Raw genomic sequence first — 25,306 nt, forward strand, 5'->3', positions numbered from 1 at the left:
GGAATAAGCATCAAGGAATCAAAAAATTCAGGCATTTTTTTTAAAGTAATGGTACATAACAGAACACAGATGAACCTTGAAAGCATTATGCTAAATGAAAGCAGCATGTCACACAAAGCCACAAATCATCCACTTCCATTTACACACTGTACCTGGAACAGTCAAACCCCAGGAGAGAGAAAATCAATCAGTGGTTTCCAGGGGGTGTAGTGGGGAGAATTGGAAATGTCTGTGATGGACACCAGGTTTCTTTGGGGAATGATAAAAAAATGTTCTGAAAATGTTCTGGAATGAATGGTCGTGTTGATTACACAATTCTATGAATGTATTTAAAAGCCACTGGATGTATGAATTATAGATATGTAAATGCGGGGAGAAAGGACATCTTATGCAAGCTTTTGTTCATTTTTTTTCACTAAATGTCAGGCTGCTGGTATTCACATGGGATTGTTTTTCTGTCATTCTTTTCAACTCCTGTCTAATTCCATAAATTACATTTTAATCATTTATTCTTCTCCTGATGGAAATCTGGGCCATTTCCAAATACATTTTCCCCCTCTCTTAAATGAACAGTATTGCCACAGACATTCTGGGACCCGTCTCCTGTTTATCAGGGGTGCTGGGTCATTTTGAGGGGACACCTACAAAAGGAATTGCTAACACACTCTGGAAAGTGCAAGTCTCACCACCATGTGAGATTCTCTCCCATACTTGGTCTAATCAGGTTTTTTCCAAGCTGTGCTAACTGGGGGCCAGAAAGGTAGAGCAGCGAGTAGAGTACTTACCTTGTACATAGTTGACTCAAGTCTGATTCCCCTGGCATTACACTGCATATTGTCCCCCAAGAACTGCCCTGACTGACTGATCTTTGACACAGCGCTGGGATAAGTCCTGAGCACTACAGGATATGCCTCCCCAAAATTAATTCTAATAGTGTAAGCATGCAATGTATTCACCATCACATGGTGATATCTCTTGTGTATTATATTGATCATGAATAATAATTCATCTCTTCATGTTTACTGACAATATCTGATCCCCTTTTCTGGGAAGAGCCTACTTGTAATCTGCAATATGCTTTTATTACAATAATAGCTTTCGGTATCTTTCCATCTCCATCTGGGGAGGACTATCCAAAGCAAGAAACTGAAAGCACAAGGACAAAATAGTCCTGTAGTTCCTGGATTTTTAAAATGGATTATTAGAAGACTCCTCCAGAAAAATAAAAAGTGATGTTACAGACTGAAAAAGAATCTTTGAATGACTAATGTAGAGGATGAGAAACAAGCCTAGACCCACAGATAGGAAGAAAATTGGGGGCCAGAGAGCTAGTACAGGGGCTAGAGTGCTGGCCCTGCATGCAGCTGACTGGGTTTGATCCCCGGCATCCTATATGGTCCTCCTAGCACTGCCAGGAGTAATGCCTAAGCGCAGAGCCAGGAGTAACCCTTGAGCACTGCCCAGTGGGGGTTTCACGAAGAACAAACGGGCCATCATGGACAGGAATGCATGAACAGTTTCTGGAGAATTCTGTTTTTCAACCTGCAGGTAATTATAGGGTTACCCTATAATTTTACCCTATAATTTTACGTGTAATTTACTGACATGCTTTTTTTTTTTGGTTTGTTTTTGGGCCACACCCAGCAATGCTCAGGACTTACTCCTCGATCTATGCTCTGGGGCCACTCCTGGTGGTACTCAGGGGGACCAAATAGGGTGCTGAAGATCAAACCCAGGTCAGCCAGTATAAAACAAGCAAAGCACCCTATGCACTGTACTATCTTTCCAGCCCTTAAGCTATACTTTTAAAACATATATCTTCATCTTTAATAATAATAAAAAAAAGATTTGGGGCCTGAGAGATAGCATGGAGGTAGGGCATTTGCCTTGCATGCAGAAGGATGGTGGTTCGAATCCTGGCATCCCATATAGTCCCCCGAAGCTGCCAGGAGCGATGTCAGGATCTCTGAACACTGCTGGGTGTGACCCAAAACAACAACAACAAAAAAAAAGGTTTACAAAAACACTCTTTTCTTATCTCGTTCTGATAGATTGGGTGGGCGATAATTAGGTCTATGTAAAGAAACAGGGCTAGAGAGATAGTAAAGTGGGTAGAGTGTTTGTCTTGCAGGCAGATGACCCAGGTTCAATCCCCAGCACCCCATTTGGTCCTCTGTGTCCCACCAGGAGTGATCCCTAAGTGCAGAGCCAGGAGTAACCCCTGAGCATCATTGTGTATGACCAAAAAAAAAAAAAAATCAATGTCACAAGGGTGAGGGTCATAAAGCACACACCCAAAACTATTCCACTTACTAGAAAATAAAAACTAACTAATGAAAGGCCTGCACAGCTCTATGTCAGAGCTCCTGTCCTCAGGCATAAAGACACAGTGGTCCTGCCACCACCATCTCATAGCACCAGATGTGTTCCTGATCCCGGGGTGACAGGGAGTGTGGGACTCCTGCTACATGGCCACCAAATACGCAACCCCCAATACTGCAGCGGTAGCCATGGCAACCAAAGAAAAGGGAGGACAGGCCATGAATGCAAGAACTAGCCCTGCGTCAGGGAAGAAGGGCCCTAACATACAAACACCAGACAGTATCCCAGAGCCTGTCTCCTACCCCACTTGCCTTCCTTGGCCCTGAGTGTAAACTCTAAGCTTTTGGGTGCTCGGGATTTACTCCTGGCACTGCACTCAGGACCCACTCCTGGCACAGTTTGGAAGACCACAGAGGTTGCCAAGGTTCAAACCCAGGTCAGCCACAGGCAAGGCAAGTGACTTAGCCCTCTACTATCTCTTGGGCTCTAAGCCGCTATGACTATACACATGTCCCAAAAACACAGAGCAGCTGATGGCCCAAGAGATAGTCCCAGGGATCAGGCACGTGCCACACTGTCATCTGGTTGATCCTGACTCAATCCCTGTCATTGCACTGGTGCCCCAAGCACTGTTGGGAGTGACTTCTGAGCACAGCTGGATATAGCCACTGTAGGATGGTCCAAATTCATTGCATGGTCTTTCCCTCCCACTGGGAAGAGCCTATGTGAAGTTATTCATTTGAAGACTTTTCTCTGGTAAATCTTCCCTTGGGGGCTTGGGAGGAGTCAGGTGGGCCCTAAACCCTATTCTTTTTTGGTTTTTGGGCCACACCCGGCAGTACTCAGGGGTTACTCCTGGCTGTCTGCTCAGAAATAGCCCCTGGCAGGCACGGGGGACCATATGGGACACCGGGATTCGAACCAACCACCTTTGGTCCTGGATCGGCTGCTTGCAAGGCAAACACCGCTGTGCTATCTCTCCGGGCCCAAACCCTGTTCTTTTATTCACTGGTACAAGAGCATTCACATATTCTATCCTCTGGTAGAATATCTGTTACTTTCAAACCCAGTCTTGTCCCCTAGAAATCTCCAAACAGTATCTGCTAACAAATATGCTAACACTTTAGTTCACCACCAAATTAATTATTAATTAATTATTAATGGTCATTAAAAATTAATATAGTCATTTTATTGTATTATTATTTATATTGCTATAAATAGTATACTTATATTTAATTAAATGTGGATTATTTATATGATTTATATTAGATTAAATGTAAGTATAAATAATGTAATGGTTATTAATATTGTTATAAGTATTAATTAATATTAAATGAATATTTAGATTTTTTTTTCCTGCTACCTCTGTCAAAACAGAAGAATAAGGGGCCAAAGAGATAGTTCACTGGGCAGGACACTTGCCTTACATGCAGCCAACTCAAGCTGTATCCCTGGTATCCTTTAGGGTTTCCCACACTCTTCCAGCAATGATCCCTCAGCACAGAGCCAGGGAAAAACCCTGAGTGAAAAACCTCACAGCTTGGCAAGGTCCAAAAACCTAAATAAATTAAAATGTCTCACCAAGTTAATCAAATGCTATGGTATTTATTTAGCACATGACTATAATCATTACCAAAAAGGTTCCATAAATTTGCAGTAGATAGATTGCTATGATTTTTTTGTGCAAGGATGTCGCCCAAAGATGTAACTCAGAGCCTTGAGTTCGCTCCCCAGAGCTACCAAAAATGAAAAGAGAAGAAAGGTGCCATTTAGATTCTTACTGCTGGAAACTCTGCCTGTGCCTGGCAAGTTGGCAGGCAAACAGAAGCAACGAAGCAGCCACCCTCTCCATGCTCTCCTTGTGCTATATCTATGTGCCTATACTGTCACTTTGAGCTGAATCTGAAAATTCAGTTGGCAATTTCTTCATGGGACCTTTTCAGAGTCCTTGAACTACTTAAATAGTACGGTTCATTTCACCCAAATCACCTCTAGAATCCGGAAGCCGAGGCGACGCACAGACAAGCACAGACTGGCCCCCAGAATGCTGCTTTGCACGCCACCCCTGACCAAGTAAAGCCTCACCTGTGGGTTCAACAGTCGTCAGAGTTAACTGTCCACACCCCACTCCTGCTTCCCATGCCAGGGGAGCACCAGGTATGCCTCCCACCTGAAACCAGTGCTCCTGAGAAATGGGAAAGAGAAGATGAGGTCACACTAGGCTGGAGGAACAAGGCAGGAAGGTGGATGGTAGAATTAAATTAAAAAAAAAAAAAAAGTCAGGGCCCGGAGAGATAGCACAGTGGCGTTTGCCTTGCAAGCAGCCAATCCAGGACCAATGGTGGTTGGTTCGAATCCCGGTGTCCCATAGGGTCCTCCGTTCCTGCCAGGAGCTATTTCTGAGCAAACAGCCAGGAGTAACCCTTGAGCACTGCCGGGTGTGGCCCAAAAAACAAACAAGCAAACAAAAAAAGTCCTTATTAGATCAGAGTGATAGAACAGCAGGGAGGGCATCTGCCTTGCATGCGGCTGACCCGGGTTCGATCCCCAGGTTCAATCTCCAGGTTCAATCCTCAGCATCCCATATGGTCCCCTGAGCTTGCCAGGGATAACTCCTGAGTGCCACCAGGTTTGGCTCCCCCAAAGAAAAAATTTTAAAAGTCCTCATCACAAAAATGAAAAATAAAAGACTAAATTATGTTAATGTTTACACTACAGAGTCATTAAGAAGTGCAGACCTGAAACTGTTACAGTTCAGTTCAACTTCAACAGAAACAAATACTTAGAATGGATGAGAATGGGGGAGAGAGAGGCTTGGCAGAGAGAGAGCACAGTCGGGAGGATACTTGCTTTTGCTTTGCATGAGACCAACCCAGGTTTGATTGCCAGCATTTCATATGGGTTCCCGGAGCCTGCCAGGAGTAACCCGAGTACTGCAGGGCATAGCAAAAAGGGGGAAAGGGGCTGGAGAGATAGCATGGAGGTAAGGCATTTGCCTTGCATGCAGAAGGTCAGTGGTTCGAATCCCAGCACCCCATAGAATCCCCTGAGCCTGCCAGGAGTGATTTCTGAGCATAGAGCCAGAGTAACCCGAGTGCTGCTGGGTGTGACCCAAAAACCAAAAAAAAAAAACGGGGGAGGGGGGGATTTGGAGAAGAATAAGGAGAGGCCAAAGGCATGGTTCAGGGGTACAGCATATGCCTCACATATGAGAGGCCTATATTTGATCCGCGCGCGAGAAACTTGAGAGCCCAAAGCTTAGTTAATGACCTCAGCTTTCAAGGATAATGATTTCAGAAGTTAGGCAAAAAATGACTCCAAAATTCACCTATCCTGGTGACACAGTGACCTTCAGCAAATCCGAGCACCCAGGAGTGAGGCAAGAATGGCAGTGTCAGACCACAGAGATGGCAGCCCTGCCAGTCTGCAGCATGTGCTTGCACACAGAAGTTCATCCTGAGCATCCCATGGTCCCCCAGCATTACCTGAAGCAAGTACCAAGCAAGGTGCCAAGAGTAGCCTGAGAACCTGGGCGTGACCCGTCAAATGAAAGGACACAGGCCAGACTGATAGAAAGTACAGCAGGCAGGGTGCTGACCTTGCATGTGACTGACCCAGGTTTGATCCTCAGAACCCCAATAGTCAGAGCCCCTCCAGGAGTGATGTCTGTACAAAGCCAGTAGTAAACACTGAGCACCCCCGGGCATTGCCCTCACTCTGACAAAAAAATACAACGACCTGCAGGTATCCAGAGTGACAGTTAAGGGAGTGGGGAAAATGCATCTGTGAGTCAGATAAATCTGTGAGTCAGACAAGTCGGCTGATGGAAGCCAAGTGCTCGCTGTGTGATCTCAAGGGCAGAGAAGGGGCTCTGAACCTTCCCAAAAGTTCCACTCAAACCTCCATGTTAATGAGCCTTCATGGCCCTTCATGAGTCAGCTAAGACTTTTACTCTTCCATCACTCACTTATTCGCAGCCACCATGTACCTCAACTTCTTTCATCAAAGGACCTGTCATTTTTCTCTTGATTGATTTCTTACTGCTTTATTTTCTTGCAGTGTCACAGCATGGTTCCAAGCCTCACACACCCATGACTTGGACCTGCCACTGAGCCCCAGATACACACACCCCAGTACTCCTTTAATTAGAGATGACGATGACGGGGATGTCACTGAGGCACAACTAATGACACTTCATTGAAAGAGCAGGACCTTCCTTATTTCAGGAGTGCTCAGCTGGCCTCTGTAACCCATCTTCTTTTCTCTTCTCCTTCAAGTTATAAAAGAAAAAAGAAAAAACTGCCAGTGACACAGCCATAGGGCTTTTGCCTTGCATGCAGCCAACCTAGTTTCAATTCCTGACGTCCCATATGGTCCCCTAAGCCTGCCTGGGGTGATTTCTGAGCGCAGAGCCAGAAGAAACCCCTGAGCACCACGGGGTTTACCCCCCCCCCCAAAAAAAAACAAAAACAAAATAAATAAATAAAGCCAGTGACAGTGTCTGCTTAGAAGTCCCTAAAGATTTTCTTTTTTCAAAATCTAAGAAAGTTCTCCAGTTCCAATTTATTGTCTGTTTTTGAGACACAACAGTGGTGCTCAGGGATTATTCCTGCTTTATGCCCCAAGGTCACTCCTAGCGAATTTGGGGGTGGAGGGCTTAGGTCAGGGGTCTACAAACTTTTTAAAGTGGGGGCCGAATTATGGTCCCTTAGAGAGCTGGAGGGCCGGACTATATGAGCTACTAATTCCTACTCACACTGCACATATCTTATATAAATAAAATGAAAACCATTTATAAATAAACAGATCACACACCAGTATTTCAATGGGAACTGTGGGCTTGCTTTTGGCTAAAGAGATGGTCAATGTCCGGTCCATATTTGTCACTGCCAGCTGTAACTAGTGATGCAAGTGGGCATCAGTTAATCTTGATCTGGTTGGAGATTTCAGATGTTTCATTCTTGAAAAAGTCTGTTCATAGGCATAAGTGCTACCAAAGATGGTTACCATTTTTAGTGCATGGTCCCTGATATTTGGATATACACTGAGTGTATATGCTGGCAGGTATCTTGGCAACCAAACATCGCTCACTGCTGGCAGGCCAGATCAGACTCCTCTGCGGGCCGCATGTGGCCCGCGGGCCGTAGTTTGAAGACCCCTGGCTTAGGTGATACCAAGGATCAAACCTGGGTCTGCTGCATGTAAGTACTATCACCTTAGCACTTCTAAGTTTCAATTTTTTTTAAAAATTCAAGAATGCTTCTCTGCTGCTCCCCAGAGCTCTGAAAACTCTGGGGTTAAATAAATACATTCATCGCAGGCCTGTGTTCTCTGAAATTAAGTGAAGTACTTACTCAGCACTAGACACAGCACTGGCATCATTGGTATCACTGCTTCACTAAACCCATAGATAAATTTTAAGTCCACAGCTCCATTTCTCTAAATGGACAATTTTCAGATTTAAAATTTTAAAAAGGAAGTGAGACAGAGACCTGAAAAGAATAAACACTTCCTTATCAACATCTTGAAATCTGGGTTCAGAACAGTGGTGCGAGCAGTAGGGCATTTGCCTTGCATGCACTAACCTGGATGGGCCACGGTTTGATCCCCCAGGTCCCATATGGTCCTCCAAGCCAGGGGCGATTTCTGAGTGCATAGCCAGGAGTAACCCCAGAGCCTCAATGGGTGTGGCCCAAAAATCAAAACAAAAAAAAAATTAAATCTGAAAGATAAAAGGTCTTTATCAAAGTCAAAGGAGTTGAAGAGACAGAAACATGCTGGGTCCAGAGAGTCAGAGACAGAACCTGAGACACAGCTGGAAAACCATCAAAGGAGATACAGGGGCCCAGAGTAGACTACAGGCAAAATCGCTGAGTTATTCCTAAAACCTGCCACGGCCTGCTGAGATCACAAAAGGGAAAAAACCCTTTTAATCCCAAACGAAGATACTAAATTCATGAGTGGGGGTGGCGGTTTAAGTGGTAGAACACAAACGGGGGCCTGAGTCTGACCCCCAACACCTGTCGCCCAAGCTCTGCGCAGAAGATTGGGGGACGACAAAGAGAGAGCAGCTCAATAGGATCTTTGCCTTGTGTGCAAGTGACTGGGTCTTATCTCAGACACCATATATGGTCCCCCAAGCACTGGCAGAAATGATCCCTAAACAAAGACAGGAGTAAGCCCCTAAGCAAACATCAAAAAATAAAATCAATTAAGATTGGTGGAATAGGGGCCGGTGAGGTGGCGCAGGAGTAAGGTGTCTGCCTTGCAAGCGCTAGCCAAGGAAGGACCGAGGTTAGATCCCCTGGCGTCCCATATGGTCCTCCCAAGCCAGGGGTGATTTCTGAGCACATAGTCAGGAGTAACCCCTGAGCATCAAACGGGTGTGGCCACAAAAAAAAAAAGATTGGTGGAATAAAAAGCAAGCCCAGGGGGCTGGATTGCTCTGCCTGGAAAGGTCTAGAATAGATCACAGTCCAGGAGTGGTCCCCAAACCCAGAACTAGCAGAGATGGCCTGGGGGAAAAAAAGAAAAGAAATAATAATAGGAAGTAGTAGGAAGAGTAGTAGTAATAATAACAGGGCTAAATGTGTAGGAGCAGGTGCTCTGCAAACCCAGGACTCTGGTTTAATCTCCAGCATAGCATAGCTGCCACCACCACCACCATAAACACACAAACAATTGCACAAAATGCCTGGAGGCCCCCAGAGAACCTTAAGTCACAAGGAATGAGGTACAGCCCCTGGCCCCTGCAGCATAATTCCTTGTACTGATGAACTGAACAGCCCAGCTGCCCAGATCAAGTGTTGCCAAGACTTCCACAGACCCCTGACCAATGCTTAGGGCCCCTTAAGCAATAATAATAATAAATGTTCTAACTCTACGGAAATACAAAAGCACATGAACAGGACTAGAGAGAGAAAGAGAGCAGCTGGGAGGTCTTGTTGTCTTGCACAAGCTTGGGTTCAATCCCTGGTACCTTAGATGGTCTCCCAAGAACCTCCAGGAGTGATTCCTGAGTGCAGAGCTAGAAGTAAACTGTGAGTACTGTGGGGTGTGGATCAAAGAACAAAAACAAAATGAAGGACACAAATCAAAGTCAGTAAAACAATAAAGAAAATGATACATGCTTGAACTAACCCACAAAAGTCGGCTTTTCCAAGTTATGTTTCTGAAAGGGTATTCTTGTCAGCCCTGTAATTCAGACGGTCCCTGGAGGGATTTTCTTTTAGAATGATAAGCAAGAATAACATCTTCAAATGACTTTGGAATCTATGAAAATGAGACCAATCTAATGTGGCCCGATCAAGTTATCTGTATTTCTTTCTCCTTTCTCCTTTCCTTTTTTTTTAAGCACAGAATCAGGATTAAGCCTTAATTATGTGCCTTCCCAAAATAAAAATAAATAAGAAATATTATAGTGACTAACCCAAATGTTAGTTGGATATAGCTCAGTGGCAAAAGCACCTAAGTGACTTAAGAGGGAAGTCTTAGGGCCTAGAGAGATAGCACAGCGGGCGTTTGCCTTGCAAGCAGCCGATCCAGGACCAAAGGTGGTTGGTTCGAATCCCAGTGTTCCATATGGTCCCCCGTGCCTGCCAGGAGCTATTTCTGAGCAGACAGCCAGGAGTAACCCCCGAGCATCGCCGGGTGTGGCCCAAAAACCAAAAATAAAAAATAAAAAAAAGAGGGAAGTCTTAAGTTCCAGCCTCCTCACCACCGACGTGATCCAGTGAGACCACAGCAGTTCTATTATAAAATGTGCAAGGGGCCAGAGAAATAGCACAGTGGGTAGGGCATTTGCCATGCACACGGCTGACACAGGCTCAATCCCCAGCATCCCATATGGCCTCTGTGCCAGCCATGATTAATTTCTGAGCACAGAGCCAGAAGGAGTAATCCCTGATCCAAAACAAATAAACAAAAGAAAAACATAATAAAGCGGGGGGGGGGGGGGGGAGCAATAGCACAGCAGGTACAGACAGCATTTGCCTTACACAAAGTTGACCCAGGTTCATTCCCCAGCATCCTGTATGGTCCCGAGGCTTCCAGGACTGGTTTCTGAGTGTAGAGCCAGGAGTAACCCCTGAGCACTGCCAGTATGACCCAAAAAATAAAGTGTGTAAGCCACACCAAGCATGTGTGGATTCCATAACTCAAGTGGGCAAACACCACAACCAAGTACACAACCATTTCACACTGAAACAAAAAGGCAAACATAACAATTAAAGAGCCTGAGACAGGGGCACGATCGACAGCACAGTGGTAGTGTTTGCCTTGCACACAGCCAATTGACTCCGGTTCGATTCCTAGCATCTCATACAGTCCTCCAAGACTACCAGGAGTAATCTCTGATCGAAGAGCCAGGAGTAACCCCTGAGTGCTGCCACTGGGTGTGACCCAAAAAAAAAAACAAACAAAAACAAAAGCAAAACAAATAAAAAAAAGAGCCTGAGATGCCCTCCACAAGCAACATAATCAAGTGTGTGACTTCTACAACCAAACGTATGACTTCCTATCAAGCAACAACCGTCCACCCAAAAAATGGGGAAAGAGAAAGGAATATATTTTTCAATTTTGGTTTTTGTTTTGGGGACACATCCAGCAGTGCCCAGGGATTTACTCCTAGCTCAGCAATCACATCTAGAGTTGGTTGGGAGACCTGATGGGATGCTGGGGCTCAAATTCAGGTAGGTCCTATCCATGGCAAGTGCCCTCCTCACTCTACTATGGCTCTTGACCATAAATTAGTTTTTAATTTTAATATGATCTAAGGTAATTTTAGTAAATAAAAAATATAACTTACTGAAGTATGGGGACAGAAAGATAATGCAGGGGTTAAGATGCTTGCCTACCACACAGCTGATCCCAGTTCAACCCTTGGCACTGCATATGGTCCCCCGAGCAATGCCAGGAGTGACCCCTGAGCACACATCACCCTGATGTCAGCCCTAAGTGCTGCCAAGGGTGATCTAAGCCACTCCCCCAGAAAATAATTAAGAGTAATAAAGTAAAATTTACTAGCTTAGGGGCTGGAGAATTAGCTCAAAGGGCTACAGCATATGCCTCGCATGTATGAGACCCTGAGCTCAAGCCACAGTGGAGGTGGCCCTGGTGGCTGCCAGCATTGTAGGGTCCAGGTAACCCCCACATCACTGAACCTGAGGACAGAGCATCCGGCCTGGTTGGCTGCACAGCAAAGAACAATTCCCAGGGCCCTCGAGTGGTGTCCAGGAGGCTGTGCACACACAAAACATTCTCAAATACATTGTAGTGGTTTGATGTGATGCCAGAGCAATAGCACAGCTTGTAGGGTGTTTGCTTGCATGTGGCTGACCCAGATTTAATTCCTGGCACCCCATACAGCACCCCGAGCACATCAGGAGTAATTTTTGAGTGCAGAAGTAAGTAACTCCTGAGTGCCACCAGATGTGGCACCAAAACCAAAATGCAAAAAATAATAATAAAAAAAAGCTGGTATAATGTTTGGATTCTACCCAAGTTTCTTCTCACATTATTTAAACAGGGGCAATGACTGGTCTCACCGTCTTTTGGTGAGGACTAGGAAGGTGACAGGAAATACTAGAGTCTTTGGTACATGGATCCCCATCACCTGAGAATGTCATGAAGTCAAATAAACTTACTTCAGGGGTAAGAGATTAAAATGGATGGGAGGAATTCCTGACAAATATCGTTCTCAGGACTGGAGCAATAACACAATTGGTAGGGCATTTGTCTAGCTAGCATGTGGCCGACTCAGGTTCGATCCCCACCACCCTATATGGTCCCTAGAGCCCGCCAGGAGTGACTTCTGAGCACAGAGCCAGGAATAACCTCTGAGCACCATCTGGTGTGGCCCAAAAACAAACAAAACATTGTTCTCTCAGAGATGTTTGGTGACTTGAAGCTGTGGAGATGAATTAAATTGAGTAGGGGAATAATGCAAAGGGAAGCAGTGGAATGATGGAAGGAAAATCTTTCAGGCATTACCTGAGCCCCTACTCCAGACTGAATCAATGACACTGCTGGCCTGAACAGAGTTCAGGCCTCACATGGGGGCTGAGACTCCTCCCAGCACCACAAATTCAATCCCTCCATAGCAACAGGCACGCAAGGAAAAGCTTTTAACCCTGGAAACCCTCAGGAAAACTGTGTGTTAAGTAAAGCCTACTTTCCACAATTAAAATAGAATAAAATAATCCAATCAGGTTATTAATTAAGCCTCCTACGATCTGTAGTTGTGAACCCGTTTATGCAACTGCTCTCCAAAGTTATGCAAAGTTCCTGGAATTGAAGGAAAGTCGGAGTAAACGAATTGCCAATCCACAGGAAAATAGAAAAGTCAATGGTGATCTAGTGGAACAGAATTTACTCGCTGAGAAAAAAACAAAAGTAGGGGCCGGGCGGTGGCGCTAAAGGTAAGGTGCCTGCCTTACCTGCGCTAGCCTAGGACGGACCGGGGTTCGATCCCCCGGCATCCCATATGGTCCCCCAAGCCAGGAGCGACTTCTGAGCGCATAGCCAGGAGTAACCCCTGAGCGTCACCGGGTGTGGCCCAAAAACCAAAAAAAAAAAAAAAAAAAAAAAAACAAAAGTAACAGAGTTGGTTCTAAATTCTCAGGGGTAAGTCACAACATTGAGAGGAAACCTCATCAGAAAAAAAATACAGTTAACATAAAGGTTTTTAAGATACAAAGCCATGAACATAGGGAAAACAGGGTAAGGAAATATGTACCAAGATGAAAACCACCAAATACAGGAGTGTCTCCACCAATGGGGCTAGGGCACCCACCAAGGACAAAGTTTTTCGCAGGTCCTGAATGAAAGGCCGGAGTTGACCAGTTTGACCAGTTGAACACAGCTGTCCACTAGCCTTCTTCCCTTCAATACCTCTTTGAGGACCAGGACTTCCCTTTGCATTAAAAGTAAAAATACTGGGGGCTGGAGAGATAGCACGGAGGTAGGGTATTTGCCTCTCATGCAAAAGGAAGGTGGTTCAAATCCCAGCATCCCATATGGTCCCCGAGCCTGCCAGGAGTGATTTCTGAGCATAGATCCAGGAGGAATCCCTGAGCGCTGCCGGGTGTGACCCAACCCCCCCCCCCAAAAAAAAGTTAAAATACTGGGCCGGATTCGGGGCGCACTTGGTAAGGCGCCTGCCTTGCAAGCACTAACCTAGGACAGACCACAGTTCAATTCCCAGGCGTTCATATGGTCCCCTAAGCCAGAAGTGATTTCTGAGCACATAGCCAGGAGTAACCCCTGAGTTTCACCAGGTGTGGCCCATAAAAACAAAACAAACCAAAAAAAAAAAAAGTAGAAATACTTATAACCAGTGCCGAATCAAAAGCACAGCAGGTAGGGCAAGTGTCTTGCATTCTGTCTACCTGGGTTCAATCCCCATAGTCCCTGGGGTCCCCTGAGCCAGCCAGGAGTGATCCCTGAGCTTTTGGTAAGAGGTTTGGGGCCACACCTGGTGGTGCTCAAGTCTTAGTCCTGGTTGTGTTCAGGATTGACTCATGGCAGTACTCGGGGAAACAGAAGCAATGCCAAAAAGAAAACTATGGTCAGCTGCATGCAAGGCAAGTGCCTTGACCCCTGTACTATTTCTCCAGCCCACAAAGACTTTTTGTTTTGTTTTGGGGCCACATCTGGCAGTGTTCAGGGCTTACTCCTGGTTCTTGAGCTTGTGGCTTCAATCGTGACAGTATTTAACAGACCATATGGGAAACCATATTGGATGCAACCCAAGTCAGCTGTGTAGAGGCAAATCCCTAACCACTGTATTATTACTTCAAAGACATTTTTGTTTGTTTGTTGTTTTGTTTTATTTGTATTATTTTGTTTTATTTGTATTATTACTTCAAAGACATTTTTTTTTTTTTGGTTTTTGGGCCACACCCGGTAACGCTCAGGGGTTACTCCTGGCTATGTGCTCAGAAGTTGCTCCTGGCTTGGGGGACCATATGGGATGCCGGGGGATCGAACTGTGGTCCGTCCAAGGCTAGCGCAGGCAAGGCAGGCACCTTACCTCTTGCGCCACCGCCCGGCCCCTCAAAGACATTTTTGTTTGTTGTTGTTGTTTTTTGTTTTTGGTCACACTTGGCAATGCTCGGGATTACTCCTGGCTCTGTGCTCAGAAATCGCTCCTGGGAGGCTCAGGGGAGCCTATGGAATGCCGGGATTCAAACCACCGTCCGTCCTGAATCAGCTGCTTGCAAGGTAAACGCCCTACTGCTGTGCTACCTCTCCAGCCCCTTTAAAGATTTTTTTTTTAATACTTAAGGTTTTAGGAAATAATCTTTCAAAATCATCAAGAATGCTAAATGGCACAATCACTTTCGAGACAGGAGCATTTCTTTTATTGTTTTTGAGCCACACCTGGCAGTGCTCAGGAGTTACTCCTGGCTCTGTGCTGAGAAATTACTCTCAGTAGGCTCCAGAAACCACATGGGAAGCCAAGGATCCAACTTGGATGGGCCACATACACACAAATGCTCTACCCACAAATGCTATCTTTTTAGCCCCTGCAGCAGTTTTTTGGTTTTTTGTTTTTTTTGGTTTTTGGGCCACACCCAGCGGTACTCAGGGGTTACTCCTGGCTGTCTGCTCAGAAATAGCTCCTGGCAGGCATGGGGAACCATATTGGACACCAGGAACCAACAACCTTTGGTCCTGGATCAGCTGCTTGCAAGGTAAACGCAGCTGTGCTATCTCTCCGGGCCCTGCAGCAGTTTCTTAAAAGCTAAACAGTTCTTCACATCTGGTGCCCGTGCTCCCAGGGGCTGACCCAGGAGAGAATTCCTATCCACACAAAAACCCGCATAACCCCACCAATTCCCAGAGGCCACACCCCCAAGAATAACCAGGAGCCCCCTCCACAGGTGAAAGGGAAAAGCATGGTAGACTTTCACCTGACAGAATATTATTCACTCAAAAACGTAATAGATTATCTACCCTCAAATAGCCACAGAGGACCCTAAACTGCATGACCTGGAGAGAGAGAGGCCATGCTAAAAGGCTCTGATACCCTCCCATACATTCTACAGTATTCTAGAAACTAGAATGGAAGTAGAAATACAGGAAAAGGGTCCTAATGACCAGGAGTCAACTAGATGATACAGAGGGTCTCGGGGTTACTAAGTTCCATACACATTGTGTACAACTTAGGGAACAACTGCCACTGGGGCATGTGATATTTTGCATCTTTCCAAAATGCACAGAACTGGACAACTCCAAGAAGGAAGCCTATTGTAAGCTATAAACTGCAATTTATAGTTCAAACACAATAATGCCTCGACACTGGTTATCAGCTGCAACAAAAGTAGCCTCCTACTGCAAGATATTAATAATGAGAGCTGTGGGGAAGAGGGAGCACCAGGCAGCTCGATGCAAGACACTGTTTTGGCCAAAGTTACACTGATCTATTTGTGTTTAAAAAAAATCTAAATGGATGAGGCAGGAGCGATGGTGTAGAGGTAGGCTGTTTGCCTTGCAGCGGCTGACCTAGGACAGACCATGGTTTGAATTACCAGCATCCCATATGGTTCCCCAGGCCAGGAGCGATTTCTGAGCGCAGAGCTGGGAGTAACCCCTGAGCATCACCGGGTGTGGCCCAAAAACAAAACAAACAAACAAAAAAATCTAAGTGGGGACCCAAAGTGGTGGCATAGCAGTAGAGCGTTTGCTTTGCACGCAGCTCACCGAGGATGGACCTCAGTTTAATCCCCCGGTGTCCCCCAAGGTCCCCCAAGCCAGAAGTGATTTCTGAGTGTACAGCCAGGAGTAACCCCTGAGCATCACCAGGTGTGGCCCAAAAACCTAAAACCAAAAAAAAAAAAAAAAATCTAAGTGTGGACTAGAGATAGTCTAAAGGGTAAGGAGCTTGGCTTGAAGGCAGCCAACCCGGGTTTGACCCCTGGTATCCCTTATGGTCCCCTGAGCAATGCTACGAGTAATGCCTGAGTACAGACCCAGGAATAACCCCTGAGCACCTCAAGGAAGAAAAAAAAAAAAAAAAAAAAAAAACCTCTTGACACACTCAAACATAGATGAACTGAAGACATAATGCTAAGTAAAATATGTCAGATGGGAAGGAAAAAATATCGTGTGATTTCACTGAAATGAGGTGCTGTGAGTCGTCACATTATTACAGAAGTAGGAAGAGGACGAGTGACTAAAAAGCTAATGTTCAGCAAAAAAGAGTTTCATTTTGGGAAGATGAAAAAATTCTGGAAATGATGATGGTGAAAGTTTCCCAAGATGTCGCTCTTTTTAATGCCCAGAACCATCCACGGAAAAGAAACTAGTTCAGTAAATTTTATATTTTATGTATTTTACCACCAAAAAAAAAAAACTTTTGAGAAAAGTTAGCATAAAACTGACTATCCAAAGTGGAAAAAAAATGAAAATTCTATCCCTGCATTGGCCCATAAAGAAATCCATGGTGGGGATCAGAGTGAAGGAAGGGCGTTTGCTGTGTACTTGACTAACCTAGGCCTGATCCTTGGCATCCCACATCGTGCCCCAAGAACCGAGAGGTGTGGGGGTGAAGGGGAAGGAAGAGTGAGGAGGAGGAGGAGGTGAGAAGTAGGAAGGTGAGGAAGAGGAGGAGAGTGAGGAGGAAAGGAGGAGGAGGAGGAGGAAGAGGAGGGTGAAGAGGAGGGGAGGGTGAGGAGGAGGAGGAGAAAGAAGGAAAGAAGGAGCAGAAAGTGAGGAAGAGGCTAAGGAGGAGGAGGTAGAGGTGGAGGAGGAGAAAGAGAGGGAAGAGGAGGGAAATTCTACCACAGAGGATTGGGCAGACAGAACAGTGAAGTACTTGCCTTACCAGGGGTCAACCCTGATTCAAATCCCCAGTTCCCAGAGCACTGCCAGGAATCACCCAGAAGCACAGAACAAGGAAAAGTCCTGGGTCACCACTAGGTGTGGCCCCCCAAATTGCTTATTACGTAACTAATTTTTTGGTTTTTGGGCCACACCCGGCGGTGCTCAGGGGTTACTCCTGGCTGTCTGCTCAGAAATAGCTCCTGGCAGGCACGGGGGACCATATGGGACACTGGGATTTGAACCAACCACCTTTGGCCCTGGATCGGCTGCTTGCAAGACAAACGCCACTGTGCTATCTCTCCGGGCCCCATTACTTAACTAATTTAATAACTTCTACATGGAAGGCTGGGGTCCAGGCTCTGCAGGTAGAGAACTTGGTTCCCTCCACCCAATACAGCCAGGCCACCATCGTCGGGGAAAATCAACAGAACCAAGCCAGGCACGGCCACCCCCAACATCACAGGGTTTGGCACCAAAATGAAAATGAGAGAAAGAAATTGCACATAGAAAGCAAAACTCTATTTTTAGTTTTAGATCAAAACAAATATAATTCAGACCACAGGCTAGAGAAATTTTACTCAGATAGACACATATTTTTTTTAGAGGTGAAATGCTTGATAAATATACCATAAAAATTTAATGCTGTATATAGTCAGAGACACGCAGGCAAAGGGAAAAGACAAACTTCTGTCTGGCAAACATATTTGCAAAGTGCATAGCCTGCACAGACTTATTAGTCAGGCACCGGAGTGCCCACCGGAGAGGGAAAGGTTGGAAAAACAGGGACCACGATCCACAACCGGTACCACTTTCCCAGTGAAAAATTAATGAGCCAGATCCTCAGGCCCAACAGAGCTAAATCGCCATCAATTAAAAATTCATATGGGCATCTCTCTGCCTCCGCAAGTCACTCACTCGATGCAGCAATCTCTGAATCAGCAAACAACCTAAGCAGCGTGAGTGAGTGAGGATGCAACTAGCTATTGCACAACAAGTGCTGCAGGAAGAGACGAGGCTGAGGGGCCAGAGAGAGCACAGAGGGTGGGGCACTTGCCATGCACACAGCAGACCTGGGTTCAAGCACAGGCACTACATATATTTCCCCAAGCCCCTCCAGTAGATATCCCTGAGCACAGTGTGGGGAGAGAGAGACAGAGAGAGAGAGAGACAGAGACAGAGACAGAGAGACAGAGACAGAGAGTGACAGAGAGAGACAGAGACAGAGACAGAAAGTGACAGAGAGACAGAAAGAGACAGAGAGAGACAGAGACAAAGAGTGTTTTGGTTAAGAGTAAGGCAGAAAAAAAAAGTGAGGGCCAGAGAGATAGCACAGCAGTAGGGCGTTTGCCTTGCATTCAGCCAACCCAGGACAGATGGTGGTTCGAATCCCAGCATCCCATATGGTCCCCCCCAGCTTGCCAGGAGCAATTTCTTAGCCAAGAGCCAGGAGTAACCCCTGAGTGCCCCCAGGTGTGGCCCAAATAAGAAAGTGAGAAAGTCTGAAGGGGGGGGGGGCTGGCTTTTATTCTACCTTACCTATATATTGATGAAAATATATAAAGATTTCAACAAAGCTCACTGCAACTTTGGTGGGAAGAGGTGGGGGAACAGGGTGAGGGCCTGAAGGAAGTACCCACAAACTCCATCCCCAGGGACCTGGATATGAGAGATGCTGGGCTCCCCTGTCCCCACCCTATCAGGCTGGGCAATAGAAATAAAAACCAGGGGTCCGGAGAGATAGCATGGAGGTAAGACGTTTGCCTTTCATGCAGAAGGACGGTGGTTCAAATCCTGGCAGCTACCAGGAGCGATTTCTGAGTGTAGAGCCAGGAGTAACCCCTGAGCACTGCCGGGTGTGACCCAAAAACAAAAAAAAAGAAAAACCAGGGAGAAAGAGGGGATGAACTGAAAATCAGCAGGAGAAAATGTTCCCGGGTAACTTAAGTTTCAACATCTTATCTGTATAGTGGCCAGAACTGAGAAGTATTTCTGAAAACTATTCCAGCTCAATACTGGGCATCTTGGAAGCTGGAGCAATAGCATGGTGGTAGGGCATTGCCTTGCATGCAGCCAACCGTGGTTCAATTCCGGACATCCCATATGGTCCTCCAAGCCTGCCAAGGGTAATTTCTTTTGTTTTTTGTTTTTGGGTCACACCCGGCAGTGCTCAGGGTTTACTCCTGGCTCCACACTCAGAAATAGCTCCTGGCAAGCTCGGGGGACCATATGGGACACCGGGATTCGAACCACTGACCTTCTGCATAAAAGGCAAACACGTTACCTCCATGCTATCTCTCCATCCCCGCCAGGGGTAATTTCTGAGTGCAGAGTCAGGAGTAACCCCTGTGAGCACCCTTGTGGGCCCCCCCCCAAAAAAAAATACTGGGCACCTAGGGCCAGGGAGAACACAGCAGTAGGATATTTGCCTTGCATGCAGCCGACCAGTAGGGACCTAGTTCAATTCCCAGCATCCCATCTGGTCCCCCAGTCTGCCTGCCAGGGTGATTTCTGAGTGCAAGAGGGAGGAGTGGCCCCTGAGTGCTGCTGGGTGTGGCACAAAAACCAATCAATCAATCAATAAAGTTTAATAAAAAAAAAACCACTGGGCAATATTAAGCACATATATGTAAACACACAAACACACACCCCCACATACATTGATTTGAAAGTAAGATACAATTGGAAGAACCTGGAACAAATCACCCCAAATTAGAAGAGTCCGCCTGAAGCAACAGCTGGTCCCCCACCAACATCCGAAGGGCACAGTGCCTAAATTAAGGAGAAATTCAATGATTTCTCCAGATCGACTACCAAACACAAAATCTGGGTTTGGTTTTTTTTTTACTCATTTTGGTTTCTCTGGAGAGAGCACATCCAGAGGTACGAAAGGACTACTCCCAGCTGGGTGTTCCCAAGAGTGTTGGGGGATCACAGGGAGCTGGGACTGAACTCCAGGGAGGTGGGAGCCATGAAAGCCTGTACTCCCACCCTCTGGATCTCCACAGGCTCTATTTAGTAGTCTTGAGTTTTAATTTGAGGAGGGTTTGGCTGAATAATATTTTGGGAGGGGGGATCACACCAGGTGGCGCTCAGGGGTTACTCCTGGCTCTGTGCTCAGAAGTCGCTCCTGGCAGGCTCGGGGGACTATATGGGATGCCAGGGATTGAACCAGGATGATTTGTTAAAGGCAAACTACCTACTGCTGTGGTATCTCTCAAGCCCCTGGCTGAGTTATATTACAGGCATCAAAAAGAGGCACCTGGTCTTCTGTGAGATCTTGATCCCTGTTTTCCAAACAAGTAAAAAAAAACTAAGGGCCGGAGTGATAGTCCAGTGGGTAGGTTGTTTGCCTTGCACAAAAGCAACCAGAGTTGGATCCTCAGCATCCCATATACTCCCCTGAGCCTGCAAGGAGTAATTCCTGAGCACTGCTGAGTATGACCCAAAAACAAACGAAAGTGTCTCTGGTCCATCATGGGTGCAGAGAAACCCTAGTGTCTCTCCCCCCCAGCCTAAGAACACTGCCCCCTTCGAAGGGAATGCCACTGACAGATGCCAAAGATCCTAAGAGAACTCATAAAAGGTCAAGTTTTAATTTGTCAAACAACATAGCCCAAGAGACACAGCGGGCTGGAAACCGAGGCGGCAGCAGCAGCAGGTCCAGAACCCAAACACAGCCCCTGGGGAGAGCAGGGATGCAGACCCTAGCCAAAAAGGCCAACACACAGGTTTTCTACATCAAAAGAGCCTCCTTCTTCCCCGACTAGAGGGCTAGTTATGGGGTGCGAGGTGCAACCTGAGAGTCAAAGCCAGGGAGAGGTGAAGGTGGCAGAGAGGAAACAGAAGTGCCAAGGGGCGGTCACTGTCCAGGCCCCAGGCTCTGGCACCCTAGAACCTATCTAGGGTTCTGGGGTACACTAGAGGCGCAGGACAAGCCCTGGGCCATGCCTAACGGGAGCAGCTGTCTAGAACAAGACTCTCCTGGCTTCTTCCCTCCTCCATTCATTCATTCCGCAGAAAAGCCCCAGGCTGCCCAGACACCCAGGCCTCCAAACTCCAGTGGGCAGTTGGGGGGCCCCCCACCCCAGTTCTCCTGCAAATTTCTGCCTGCTTTCCCCCATGTAAAAATAATAAAAAGCCATGTAAAATAATAATAATAATAATAATAATAATAATAATAATAATAATAAAGCCTCATAAGCTCCCGAGTTTCCCCAATTTTGCTCCCCCAGCTCCAAACCAAAATACCCAGAAATTGAGGCAGGCCACCCTGGACAAGGTCCCCCCCAGCACCTAGGAAAGACACGACCTCGAGTGGGTTCGAGGCCTGATCCCAGCCCGCTCCGAGCTGCCACGCACTCACTACCTGGGGCCTGGCAAGGTTGGGGGTTCTGCATAATTGGGGGGGGCACCCACATTGGTAGGATCCGCTTTCAGGGCACCCCTTGGCCTGGCCATTCTGGGAATGTCCCCGCATCCTCCCCCGCAGCAGGGAGGGTTCGAGACCAGAGGCAGGTTCCAAATGGGGCGCCCCTGGAAATGGGGTGCAGGGTAGAGGGTGGGGGGGCACTCTTTTCCCTCTGCCGGGGCCTGCATACGGTACTCACCTGCCCGCTGCCAGGACCTGCCTCCTCGTCCACCCCCTTGGCAGCCTCCAGCCCCGGGAGGAGCCCGGCTGGGGCTGGAGGCATTGCACCCCAAAACCCTGCCAAGCCGGGTCTCCCCAGTGCATCCCCACCGCCGGGCCTTGCACCCCCAGAAGGCTCCCAGGTAGCCTTCCCGTAGCTGCCAGCGATCGCATGCCCCCAGCACCCCGACCAAGCCCCCACTTACTTCCCGGCCCGGGGCCCGAAGCCTCCGCCGCCGCCGCCGCCTCCCAGGGCCCGGCCCGCCCGCCCGCTCAGGCCCGGCGCGCGCCGCCGAGTCCGTCCCGGTGCGCGGGCGCGCGCGTCTCCAGCACGCGCTCTCTCGGGGGCGTGGCTTACGGGGCTTAGGGCGTGGCTTATGGTGATTCTCGGATAGCCACGCCCCTCGCTCTCTCGCACACGCGCACTTTCCTCCCCTTCCGGCCCGCGGGGAGCGGGGGCGTGGTTTCCGCTGGTTGGGGGCGTGGCATCAGGTGGGATCCTCTGGTGACCACGCCCCACGCGCCTGGGAGGGCCACGCCCCCTGCTCGCGCGCGCGCGCGCGCGCGCGCGCTTTCTCCATAGGCCTTCCCCTGCCAGATTGGCCCGCCCGCAGGTAAAAAGAATGCCAAGGGTGGGGGGGCCCGGAGAGAGCATGGAGGTAAGGTGTTGGTTGGCCTTGTATGCAGAAGGTCGGTGGTTCGAATCCCGGCATCCCGTGATTTTCTGAATGCAAACCCCCTGAGCACTGCTGGGTGTGACCCCCAAAACAAAAAAGTACAATATAGTTATATGTAAATAATATGATCATATATCTATGTTATATATAGATATGTAATTTAATTACCTCTATAATTCTATGTACTTATATCATAAAAATGGGGGTAGGGGCAATAGCAAAGCATGTGTTGGGACACTTGTCCTGCATGTGGCTGACCCAGATTCAATCCCCAACACCCTCTATGGTCCCCCAAGCACCACCAGAAGCTGGAGTGATAGCACAGTGGTAAGGCATTTGCCTTGCACGCAGCCAATTTGGGTCAGACTTGGGTTCGGTTCCCGGCATCCCATATGGTCCCCCAAGCCTGCCAGGAGTGATTTCTGAGCGTGGAGCCGGGTGTGCCCCCCACCAAAAAAAAAAAAAAAGAAGAATGCAAAAAAGCCATTCCACCCCTACGTGAATCATTTATCCACAAAGCATGCATGCAAAAGGGAATTTTTGCAAACGAAATTGCTTCTCTGCAAGCGCTTGGCACCGGGTGCCCGGGTAGGTAGGTTAGGTCCATGGTCACGGTCCCTGAGCTCAAGGAGCGCATGGTTTAAAGAGAAAGCCACCGAGGAAATAAATGAGCCTGCTGAGCTGTGCCAAGTCCAGCCACCACACACAGGGTCAGGCATCTGTTTGGACCCGGTGGAGGGGTTCCTGGAAGAGGTGGCATCTGGGTTCTGCCAGGGAAAGAAAAAGAAAGTTCTAGGAGGAAATCCAAGGAGAGCCTCTGAGGTTAGGTAAACAGTAGAGTCAAAGAGAACAGAAGTGGCCTGGAAATCCCAGCTCAGCTTTAGCTATTTTGTTTTTAATAGTTTCCCTTTTTTGTTGTTGTTGTTTTGTTTTTGGCTCACACCCGACTGTGCTCAGGAGTTACTCCTGGCTCTGCACTCAGAAATCGCTCCTGGCAGGCTCTCGGGGACCATATGGGATGCCGGATTTTGAAACACCGTCCTTCGCATGCAAGGCAAATGCCTTACCTCCATGCTATTTCTCTGACCCCAGTAGTTTCCATTTTTTGATGCCACCTTGCCAAACAAGGGCAAATGAGAAGATGATGCCCGATTAGGAAATGCTGAGCATTTCTGAATGGCTCCAAAGGCCCTTTTCCTCAACACTATTTAAGACTCTGAAACAGCAGTAAGTGAAGGATTTTCAGTTCCTACTCGAGGAGCCAGCCCCAAGCCAAGATGCTGTGTCTGTCTGGTTTTCTCTGCTTTTTGGCACCTTGTGGGAGAGGCAGATCGTGCCTCCTGCTGTTTGCCCGCCTGCCTTCAGAACATCCTCCTCCTCCTCCTCTCACATCCTATATTTAACCCGTGGTGAAGGAAACGTCACTCGCCAACTCTGTCAAAGTGAGCTTAAACAGGTTCCCCAAAAGGAATCTCACCTTTCACTCATGGGTTTTGCATCCTCAAGAAACACTTTTCCTGCTAGGTAGGGTCTTGTGTGTGCTGAGTGCGTTTTGTTACTCAGAATGCAGCCAACAGACATCTCCTTCGTGGGGCCGGAGCAGTGGTGCAAGTGGTAGGGCATCTGCCTTGCATGTACTAACTAACCTAGGATGAACCTTGGTCCCATATGGTCCCCCAAACCAGGAGTGATTTCTGAATGCATAGCCAGGAGTAACCCCTGAGCATCACCGGGTGTGCCCCCCCTAAATAAAAGACATCTCCTTCATGCCATTCTGGTCCCCCTGAGGACCAGCTGCGGAGGCGCTAAAAGGGCTCAGCACTGATTGTGTCCTTTGAAGAAAAGTCGTGTAAGGGATGTGTCATGAATATGCAAATATTGAAGATGAGTAAAGGATGTATAATAAATATGCAGAGATTGCTTGAGACATTTGCCCTATTGATGGAACCAGGGAAACAACAATATGTAGGCAGGACTATTAGAAACTATTCTGGGAAGAAACTACCTTATTTTTATAAGCTTTTGTTGTGAGGGTTGGATTTCACACAGTGCTTAGAAGAACCAGAGCCTCTTCCTGTGAGTTTCAGCAGTTCTGTGAAAGGGCCTTAGGGCTAAACCTTCATTTTCAGGGCTAAACCTTGAAATGCTTGAGGGATAGCATGGTGCCAGGAAATAAACAGGTTGCCAGCATGCAAGCTGCACCTTGACCCTTCTACTGTCTCTGGCCCCAGATTAAGTACCTGTATTCATGTTTCTCTATCTCTGTTCTTTTGTTTTGTTTTGTTGTGTTGTGTTTTCTTGTTTTTGTTTTTGGGTCACACCTGGCGGCACTCAGGGGTGACTCCTGGCTCTGTTCTCAGAAATTGTTCCTGGCAGGCACAGGGGACCATATGGGATGCCGGGATTTAAACCACCATTCATCCTGGATAGACTGCATGCAAGGCAAATACCCTACCACTGTGCTATCTCTTCAGCCCCCTCTTCATCTCTGTTCTTGTATTTCTGTACCCCCTTCCACATCCTCTGAAAACCTCTTTTAAACGTACCACAGTTCTTCTTTGGGAGGTGGAGGTAGGTATCACCACGCAGGTACTATGAGATTCTAAGAGTCATATCTGGAACTCTGTGGGGCTGGATAGAATAGCAGGTAGGCACTTGCCTTGCATGCAGCCAACCTGGTTTGATCCCTAGCACCCCATATTGTTCCTCTTGAATTGCCAGGAATGATTTCTGAGTGCAGAGCCAAGAATAACCCCTGCGCATCACAGGATGTGGCCCCAAAACAAAACAAAACAAAACCACTATGCTCATGAGCCCAGGAGCTATCTTAAAGGGCTGAATACCTGCTCTGCAT

At 47.4% G+C, this 25,306-nt stretch overlaps 1 protein-coding gene across 5 annotated transcripts in view; it reads right to left on the reverse strand.

Annotated features, from left to right (window-relative positions):
- Positions 1-22,033, reverse strand: part of DTNB (dystrobrevin beta) — a 263,193-nt gene extending 241,160 nt beyond the window's left edge. For all 5 annotated transcript variants that reach the window (XM_049784478.1, XM_049784477.1, XM_049784475.1 and 2 more), the window contains exon 1: positions 21,982-22,033. The gene's annotated coding sequence lies outside the window, so the exon portion shown is untranslated. The remainder of the gene's footprint in view (positions 1-21,981) is intronic.
- Positions 22,034-25,306: the final 3,273 nt, after the last annotated feature.

The sequence above is a fragment of the Suncus etruscus genome, chromosome 12 (genome assembly GCF_024139225.1).
Source record: "Suncus etruscus isolate mSunEtr1 chromosome 12, mSunEtr1.pri.cur, whole genome shotgun sequence".
NCBI classification, from domain to species: Eukaryota; Metazoa; Chordata; class Mammalia; order Eulipotyphla; family Soricidae; genus Suncus; species Suncus etruscus.